Raw genomic sequence first — 10,322 nt, 5'->3', positions numbered from 1 at the left:
CTTCCAATTAGTAAATTCTATACCCTTTGAATGAGAGAACAAGAGACTTTAGAAACCATCTCCTCGCCTTTAATTAAAATCCTAGACCCCATCCTCGTACGCCTGAGTACTAGGGACAACTCCGTCCCTACACTGCCTACATACTTGTTTCGACACGAGATCAAGGCATAAAGTATGTAGTTCTATTTTCTAACTATGGTTTAATGTAAAATGTTTGGTGGGTACACAACCCTTTTTAGAGTCAATGTCCCAGACAGTTTCTCTGCAGTTGCTACCCATGATGGTAGCTATAAGAAAAATGGCTCACGATGGCCTATTGCTTGTGGCCTAAAACAACTAGGTTCTATATCCTATCATAAGCATCACCCTTGACACATTATCGAATGTAAAAAAAAAAAACACCGATAAAATAATAATAAATTCCAAAAGGCGTCACACTCAACCAAACCTAATGGGAGTTTTCTAAGGTTTAACTGAGTGGATGTAAAATTCATTTTAAAACTTTATCTTTTTATATTATCGATCCAAGGGGGATTACTTTCCCCTTGGATTTTAACTTTCACGTGACCCTTATTACTCAACAATTTATAGGGACGATGCCACAAACACAGTTGTTGCAGCTTTATTAGGTGCTCAGTGTATTAGTTCAACACAATGGCTTTACTCATAAGCATGACCCAGAGGCACCATAGATACCGAACACTGCTAGGTATTTGTTTCAACTCCTCTTATTTAGTTTTCTAGCTAAGAAATGCAACTAATGAAAGCTTTAATAAACATTGTTCTAATGCAACTTGAAATTATAATTATTACTTGCAAAGAATTAACAATGGAAAATTAAACTAGATACTAATTATATGAAAATGAAGGAATTACTTGAAAGTAACAACTTACTACTAATGATTATGGCTCTCAAGGTTGGGTTTGAGGTTGCTCAGGGTAGGGTTTCAGGTGATGCTTCTGTTGATCTTGGCAGGTCACTGCCGACTTCATAGGGAGCTGGTTTGAGTTCCCTTGGATCTGCTGGCACTAAGGACAACCAGGGAGGTGCAGAGGCTGAAGATGGTGGGGACCCAAAAATAGGTTTTCAGGTGGACCCAGGGGATGAGCACCCAATGGGGCCCCCCCTTGTGGATTTCCCTCGTGATATGTTTTCTTCATGGGTTTCTTGAGTTATCCAACCTATCACGGGGGCCACAGAACGTTCCTTTTTAGCTGGCGCCACAAATAATCATTGGGAAACTTTATTCAGGGTTAAACTGACCAGAAAGTCTTCCTTTCCCCTTGTCTTTGTCACTTGTGATAAGGTGCGTGGTAAGGCTGCCCTTTCTATTTCTGACTAGGTGATTGACCATAACATTGCTATTATGGCGCTCACCCTTGTTGGAAAGTTCTCTGGGCCTAGACCCAACATTGACTCGGTGAGGATTTTTGTTAGTTGGAGGTGGAAGATCAAAGGGCAAATTGAGGTGTCAGCTCTCCCTTGGGGTTTTTTCTCCTTTGCATTCTCTTGCGCTGAGGATATTTTGACTATCCTCTATGGTGGCCGTTGGATTATGGGGAGGTCTTCCTTAACCCATAAGAAGTGGAGTCCGAATATGGACTTGTCTGATACCTTTTTTGAAACTATTCCTGTTTGGGTCAAGTTGTCGGGGGTTCCTCTAGAATATTGGCATGAAGGTATTTTCAAGGGCATTGCTGGAGTGTTTGGGGAACTCCTATCCATTGATCCAATGATGGCTGCTAGGAAAAGAATGGTTTATGCCAGGATTTGTGTGGAGGTGTCAAGATCTAAGGACAACTCCATCCCTAGACTGTCTACATACCCGTTTCGACATGAGATCAAGGCATAAAGTATGTAGTTCTATTTTCTAACTATGGTTTAATGTAAAATGTTTGGTGGGTACACAACCCTTTTTAGGGTCAATGTCCCAGACAGTTTCTCTGCAGTTGCTACCCATGATGGTAGCTATAAGAAAAATGGCTCACGACGGCCTATTGCTTGTGGCCTAAAACAACTAGGTTCTATATCCTATCATAAGCATCACCCTTGACACATTATCAAATGTAAAAAAAAAAACACCGAGAAAATAATAATAAATTCCAATAGGCGTCACACTCAACCAAACCTAATGGGATTTTCTAAGGTTTAACTGAGTGGATGTAAAATTCATTTTAAAACTTTATCTTTTTATATTATCGATCCAAGGGGGATTACTTTCCCCTTGGATTTTAACTTTCATGTGACCCTTATTACTCAACAATTTATAGGGACGATACCACAAACACAGTTGTTGCAGCTTTATTAGGTGCTCAGTGTATTAGTTCAACACAATGGCTTTACCCGTAAGCATGACCCAGAGGCACCATAGATACCGAACACTGCTAGGTATTTGTTTCAACTCCTCTTATTTAGTTTTCTAGCTAAGAAATGCAACTAATAAAAGCTTTAATAAACATTGTTCTAATGCAACTTGAAATTATAATTATTACTTGCAAAGAATTAACAATGGAAAATTAAACTGGATACTAATTATATGAAAATGAAGGAATTACTTGAAAGTAACAACTTACTACTAATGAGTATGGCGCTAAGGGTCGGGTTTGAGGTTTCTTAGGGTAGGGTTTCAGGTGATGCTTCTGTGGATCCTGGCAGGTCCCTACCGACTTCATAGGGAGTTGGTTTGAGTTCCCTTGGATCTACTGGCACTAAGGACAACCAGGGAGGTGTAGAGGCTGAAGATGGTGGGGACCCAAAAATAGGTTTTCAGGTGGACCCAAGGGATGAGCACCCAATGGGCCCCCCCCTTGTGGATTTCCCTCGTGATATGTTTTCTTCATGGGTTTTTGGGGTTATCCAACCTATCACGGGGGCCACATAACGTTCCTTTTTAGCTGGTGCCACAAATAATCATTGAGCAACTTTATTCAGGGTTAAACTGACTGGAAAGTCTTCCTTTCCCCTTGTCTTTGTCACTTGTGATAAGGTGAGTGGTAAGGCTGCCCTTTCTATTTCTGACTAGGTGATTGACCATAACATTGCTATTATGGCACTCACCCTTGTTGGAAAGTTCTCTGGGCCTAGACCCAACATTGACTCGGTGAGGATTTTTGTTAGTTGGAGGTGGAAGATCAAAGGGAAAATTGAGGTGTCAACTCTCCCTTGGGGTTTTTTCTCCTTTGCGTTCTCTTGCGCTGAGGATATTTTCACTATCCTCTATGGTGGCCGTTGGATTATGGGGAGGTCTTCCTTAACCCATAAGAAGTGGAGTCTGAATATGGACTTGTCTGATACATTTTTTAAAACTATTCCTGTTTGGGTCAAGTTGTCGGGGGTTCCTTTGGAATATTGGCATGAAGGTATTTTCAAGGGCATTGCTGGAGTGTTTGGGGAACTCCTATCCATTGATCCAATGATGGCTGCTAGGAAAAGAATGGTTTATGCCAGGATTTGTGTGGAAGTGTCAGGATCTAAGGACCTCCCTTTGTTAGTTGAATTGGTGTCAAAGTTGGGAACATTAGTTCAAGCTATTGAGTTTGAATCATTACCTTTCATTTATTTCTTGTGCAGAAAGGCATGCCACTGGGCAAAGAAATACCATCAAAATACTAAGAAAGATTCCAACAAAGAATCTATTGTCTGAAAAACCAAACTGGTGCATATAGAAGCTCAGAATAAGAAGGAAGATATTGTGCTCCAGGAAGGGCCTATTGGGAGGTAAGAAATCAATAAGGAAAATAATGTTCAACCAAGCCAACACAGTGAAGTGAAAGAAATAGATCGAGAGGAAGGCAATAAAAAGAGACTCTATGAAGATAAAACCTTGAGGTTAAGGTTATGGATCGGGAGATTATTACCGAGGAGGTTCAGGATGTAGAAGAGATAGATAAGGGGAATGTGGTGGCTGCAAATGAAGGAGAAAAGGAACTAGTAGATGGACTGGAGGATGGAAAACTTTCACCCCCAAACCATCGTAGATTCAAGGATTTGATAACCAGGGAGATGCACAAACTGATTGGTTGGAAGTTATGTCTGCCTTACTAAGGGATGATAGATATCCTCCTCACTTTGATGGAACCAAGAGAAGGCATCTCAGATTGCAGTCCATGCCCTATGCCTTAGTGGATGGTGTATTATTAAAAAGAAGCCTGGATAGTGTCTTGCTGAGGTACATCCATGGAGACCAGAATGTACCTTCAAAGACCGCCAATCTTCTCCGGTTCTTGGGTCATCATTTGGTAATCTTGGGTTCAACGATTCAAAGAAGATCCTTGAGGATGACTCATCTTCACATCACTCTATATGTGCCTTCCCTGACTTGGACTAGAATGTTGTTATTTCAGATAGTTTGCAGTCCCCGAAGGTTGATGATTCAACAGGTTTGGAGGGGATTGAATTTGACAAAGAAATGAGCCATACTAAGGTAGTATCGAAGAAAAAAAAGTCACAACAGAAACCTGGAGTCACTACTTGCAACAGAGTGAAGGCGGATTGCGGGCCACCTTGAAGCGCAGGGAGAAAATCTAACAGGTGGCAAAGAGAGGAGTGCATGCAGAACATAGCAAATGGATCATAGAAAATGATCCATGAAAGTCTGTTTAATTCTCTCGGTAAGAAATGAAGATATTTTCCTGGAATATTAGAGGTCTTAATAGTGGTCATAAACAAGACATAATCCATAATATTGCTAGGGATCGTAGATCAAACATTTTACTTGTTCAAGAAACTAAAATGTCGAAAGAAAAAATGGAGAAAATTAAGTGTTCTAAATTTTGTGAATCTCAAGGGAGTAGCTCTGATGGGGCCTCTGGGGGGGTTATTACTCTCTGGGATACTTAGTTCATTTAAGGCACTCCTATCTGTCATGATGGTAATCATATGGCTACTTTATTTAAACACTTAAGGGATGGGTTATCATGGGTTCTATCCAATGTGTATGCTCTGAATAATAAAGTCTATAGGAGAAAATTTTGGATAAAGCTTTCTTCCTTTCAGAGTCGTTATCCCAACATTCCTTGGTTGGTTATGGGGGATTTTAATACCCCTCTTATGGAATCTAAGAAATTTGGGGGATCCCAGATACAAAATGATAGAAAACAAGACTTAGCTGACTTCATCAATGACCAAGGTCTCATTGATTTGGACTAATCTGGAGTTTTGTTCACTTGGTCTAATCGTCGTGTTGGAGCTGAGCTGATTCAAGTTAGACTTGATCGGGCATTGATTTCAGTTGGGTGGATCTAGCATTATTTTTGTTCCTTGAATTCTATGGTTAGAATTGGATCAGACCACTTTCCAATATGTTTGATGGTTGAGCCTAAGAATGGTCCATGAAGGAGGTTTCCTTTTAGATTTGAGAAAATGTGGCTTTCCCACCCAAACCTTTTTAATAGTGTAAAAGACTAGTGGAATGTTCAAGTGGATGGGTCTGCTATGTTCCGGGTAGCTAAAAAGTTAAGGCATGTTAAGGAGAAGGTTAAAAAGTGGAATAAAGAAGTCTTTGGAGACATCTTCATTCAGAAATCTTCTCTTCAGGAGGAATTGAGTCTGATCCAAGATAAAGTCCAAAAAGAAGGTTATGTGAATGATAATTTTGCTAAGGAAAGTGAGGTTCTATCCAAAACCCACAAAATTATAACCCGGGAAGAGACCTTTTGGAGGTAGAGATCCAGATCCTTAAGGCTTAACGATGGTGATAAAAACACCATATTGTTTCACATCACTACCCTTAAACATAGGACTGCACATACAATTGACCACCTTGTGAAGAATGGGAGAAGAATAGATAATGAGGATGAAATAAGTAGAGTTGCAGTTGAGTTCTTTGTTGATCTCTGAAGAAAGATACTTTATGGATCTAGAGGCTCAAGATATGTTGGTTGACATCATACCTAAAGTCCCATCTGAAGACCAACATTATAATTTGGCTGCTATTCCTTTAAAGGAGGAAATTAGAAGGGTTGTTTTTTCTTTTGATGACTATAAAGCTCCTGGCCCTGATGTATTTCCAATGTTCTTCTTTCAAAACTTTTTGGAAGTTGTGGAGAATGATGTGTCCAATGTTGTGAAAGAGTTTTTTGGAGCTAGATCCTTGCTGAAGGAACTGAATGCAAACTTTATTGTCCTTATCCCTGAGAAGCAGGGGGCTGATTCTCTTGATGCTTTTAGGCCTATCAGCTTGTGTAATTATTTCTACAAAATTATTCCAAGGTTCTTACTTCGAGGATGCTTAAGATTCTTCCTCTTCTGATTTCACCTCAACAAAATGGCTTTGTGCCAGGGAGACAGATTCTTGACTCTATCATCACTGTTCATGAAAACATCCATTCACTTTTGGAGGTGAAGTCTCAAGTTTTCCTACTAAAATTGGACATTGCTAAGGCTTATGATAGGGTGGATTGGTGCTTTTAAAAAAAATTCCTTCAAGCTTTTGGTTTCTCTAGTAAGGTCATTAGTCCGATTTGGCAGCTCATATCCACCGCTTCAACTACTATTATTGTTAATGGATCACCCTCTCGTTTCTTCAGAACTTCGAGGGGACTAAGGCAGGGTGATCCTATATCGCCAATTTTGTTCACTATGATGGCTGAAAGTTTAGGTAGATTCATTCATACAAAGGTGGTGTAAGGATCTCTGAAGAGCCTCATGTTGTCCTCAACCAATTTGATATGCTCTCATCAACAATTTGTTGATGAAACTATTTTAATGGGAAGCTCCTTTGTTGGGGAAGCCAGAGTCATTAGATCGATTCTCAACCTTTATGAAAAGGCCTATGGACAAATGGTTAATGGAACCAAGAGTTTTATCTACTTCATTAATACTCCTAAGCAACATCAAATGAAGATTGCTAACATTCTTGGTTGTATCATAGGTAAGCTCCCCTCTACTTACCTGGGTCTCCCTTTGGGATCTAAACCTTCTGACTCCTTTTGGCTCTCTTTAATTGATCATTTTAATAGGAAGTTGGCTGGGTGGAAAGACACCCTTTTGAGTCAGGCTGGTAAAATTCAGTTGCTGAAAGCTACTCTTCAAAACCTCCCAGTGTATGCCCTTAGTTTGTTCAAGATTCCCTCTAAATTTGATGAAATTATTGAAAAAATTCAAATAAAATTCCTTTGGTTGGGGGTCGAGGAAAAGAAAAGAATCCCTCTGGTTGCGTGGGAGAATGTCTGTGAGCCAAGGAGATATGGTGGACTAGGAATTAGAAGCATTAAAACTTTTAACAATGCTCTTTTGAATAAACATGTCTGGAGATCTTATGACTGTAGAAGGGAATGGAATACCTTATGGCATAATAAATACCTCTCTAGTGTTCATTCTTTGCTGGATTTTTTGAGTTCTTCTCATATCCCTGCTGGGTCTAATCTTTGGAACAATATCCTCAAGACTAGGGAAGTGGCTAGCTGGGGAGCCTATTGGAAGCTGAGGAATGGCAGAAGTATCCAGTTTTGGGATGATTTCTATATCGGGAATCACTGGCTTGCTTCTGATCCAACATTGGGATCTTTAAGGGATCTTTGTGTGGCATCTTTTGGCTTAATGGTGGTTGAATATTGGAAGGAGGGTAAGAGGGTGAAACTTTTTGTTGTTAATCCTTCTTTAATCCTTCTTTAACTCATTTGCAGCTTTCCCTAAACTCTTTTGGTCTGGTGTATGGCGTGGAAGATGAGCTTATTTGAAAATTCACTCCTAATGGGAATTTTTGTGTTCTTCTCGTGGACTGCTGTAAGGAACCCCATGTCTCTTGGTGTTCTAAGGTGTGGATCAAGGACCTCTCCCCTAAGGTTAATATTTTTTTTTGGCTCCTCTTTCTTAATAAAATCTTAACAACAGACAATCTTGTTAAGAGAGGTTTTTCTATCCCAAATAGATGCTACTTGTGCATGAGGGATGTTGAATTTGTCGATCATCTATTTTTACACTGCTCTTACACTATTGAGATTTGGGGACTGGCGCTTCAGAAATGGGGTCTTTGTTGGACTCTCCTGGGGGCCATAAAGGCATTTGTTCACCAATGGAACCTGCCCTCAAGAAATATTCTCTTGAAGAAGCTATGGTCTTTTATGTTTCCTCATATGGCGTGAAGTTTATGGAAAGAATGTAATAATCGTATCTTTAGGAATATCCATCTCCCACCAGATATTGTTCTCAAGAAAATCTCTAAAGCCATCTCTGATAATCTCTCTATTGTTAGCTCCAATGTCCATCTTCATAGTAGCATCCTTAAGGTGTATGAAACCAATGTTGTCAAGGAATAGGATTTTGGTCATCTTCTTCAAATGGTCACACCTAAGGTTGACCCTAGGGACAACACCAGCTGGAGTTTTCTACCCCAAGGATGGTTGAAAATCGACTTTGATGGTGCGGCTAGAGGGAACCCTGGTCAAGTCAAACGTGGGGGGGTGCTACAGGACCACTTTGACAACTTCATTTCTGCTATTTCTCTCCCTCTTGGAAAATAGACTAATAATGTCATTGAAGCTATAGGAGCCGATCACAACTTAAAACTTGCTAAACAGTTCAACTTTAAGCTTGATTGGGTTGAGGGGGACTCAAAGAATATTATCAACTACCTAAAGGGCAAATCTACTCCGGCTTGGAATGTTGTTTTAAGGATGAAGAAGACAAGAGACATTATAAAAACCTTTGATAGATGCATTATTGTTCATTTTTACAGACAAACCAATGTGGTGGCCGACTTCCTTGCCAACAAAGGAGTGACGTGTAAGGATCAACTTAGTTGGACGTGAGGTGATAGAATGGACTCATAATTTGCTATGCATTTATTCCACGAGAGAAGTTAGGGGAGTAAATTTAATGATAACTCGTGCCTTTATGACTCTGAGTGTTTCTAAAGTTATTGATACTTTCCTAATTGAGACAGGTGGCAAGAGAGAACATAAGAATCGATGCAAACTTTTTTCGCATGCTTTGTGGGCGATTTTAAACATTTTACAGAGTCTAACTTTCACTCTGAAAATTCTTTGTAGTGAGTTTTATAGAGAGCAAGTTAGAATGGGCGGTGAGAGAAAAAGAATTGAGTCGCCTAGCTATGTGAATTTGAAGAATGAAAAGAAGCTATGGCGGATTTTGGAAAAAGGGGGGTTTACTCCTTACATTGAGAGGCTACAGGGGCATAATCAAGATGTAACGAATTATTTTGCTTAGAACTGGAAGGATGGAACGATTGTTCTTCATGGTCAGAAGGTCCTGGTTGATGAAGCCCTTATAGCACAGGTCATAGGGTTATCCATGAAGGGTATGAAGTATTATAGAGACAAAGTGTATATTGAGCAAGTTGTGCAGAATTTGCCCAAGAAGGAGGCAGAACGAGCCAAAATTATTAAAAAGACGATCAATTACTATGATATTGCGATCATTAAGGATTTCTGACAGAAGCTCCTTAAGTTAATCATGAGCTACCTTACTTTGGATGGTCGTTATACTAGGGTGTATGGTCATCACTTTGTTATATTGAATCATTTCCACCATGATGTGAAGATGTCTTCCCCTTTCTATCTTATGTCTGCTCTTAGGGTTGATTTTAGTGACCACCGCAAGAACCCTTCCAAGTTTCCTATCTTGCACGAAGGCCTGCTGGTCCTAATTGATGCCCATTTCTGTGCTCTTCCTCCCCCTGAAGATTATATCCACATTGCTTCTGAGAATGAAGATACTAGTGCGAGTGAGTCTGATAATGAAGCTTCTAGGTCTGGGTCTGAAGGGAATTCCCCCCCTGAAAAAAAAGAAAATTAAAAAACCCTCGAGTTCAAAACCTAAAGTGAGGAAGGGTATAAAAGGGCAGAAGAATATTAGTATGTCCTCCTCCTCTACTTTTGCTGAGAATGGCTCCCCCTCTTCTAGCGAGAAGGAAAATGATGGTAAGGACCTTGAGTGCCACAATGCCACTACCTCTCCTTCACCCAATATGTAGGCTGGTAATGTGGGAGCGGTTGGTATTGAAGACCTTCATCTCAATAATGTCGAGCTTAATGACAACAGGGAGGATTATGATAATGTGTTGGGCATGGCTCGTGAACACGCTATTAACACTTTAAGCATGTTCAAATAGTTGTTTCATGAACTAAAGGAGATAAGGATCAACCAAAGAGCCCTGGGAAGTAAAATGGAAGCAATCCCTGCTGGTTCTACTCAAGGTAATCAGAACAATGTGGGGAATTAGACAAAGGATGAGAATAATTTGGTTATGGACTGTATCAAGAAGATGATTGAAGGGGTTGATCAGCTGAAGAAAAGGCTGGAGGATCACATTACCCGTGTTGAGGAAGGCTATAACAAGATCCAGGACACCCTCAAAACT

The sequence above is a fragment of the Cryptomeria japonica genome, chromosome 4 (genome assembly GCF_030272615.1).
Source record: "Cryptomeria japonica chromosome 4, Sugi_1.0, whole genome shotgun sequence".
Taxonomy (NCBI): domain Eukaryota; kingdom Viridiplantae; phylum Streptophyta; class Pinopsida; order Cupressales; family Cupressaceae; genus Cryptomeria; species Cryptomeria japonica.
This window is presented reverse-complemented; position numbering follows the sequence as displayed.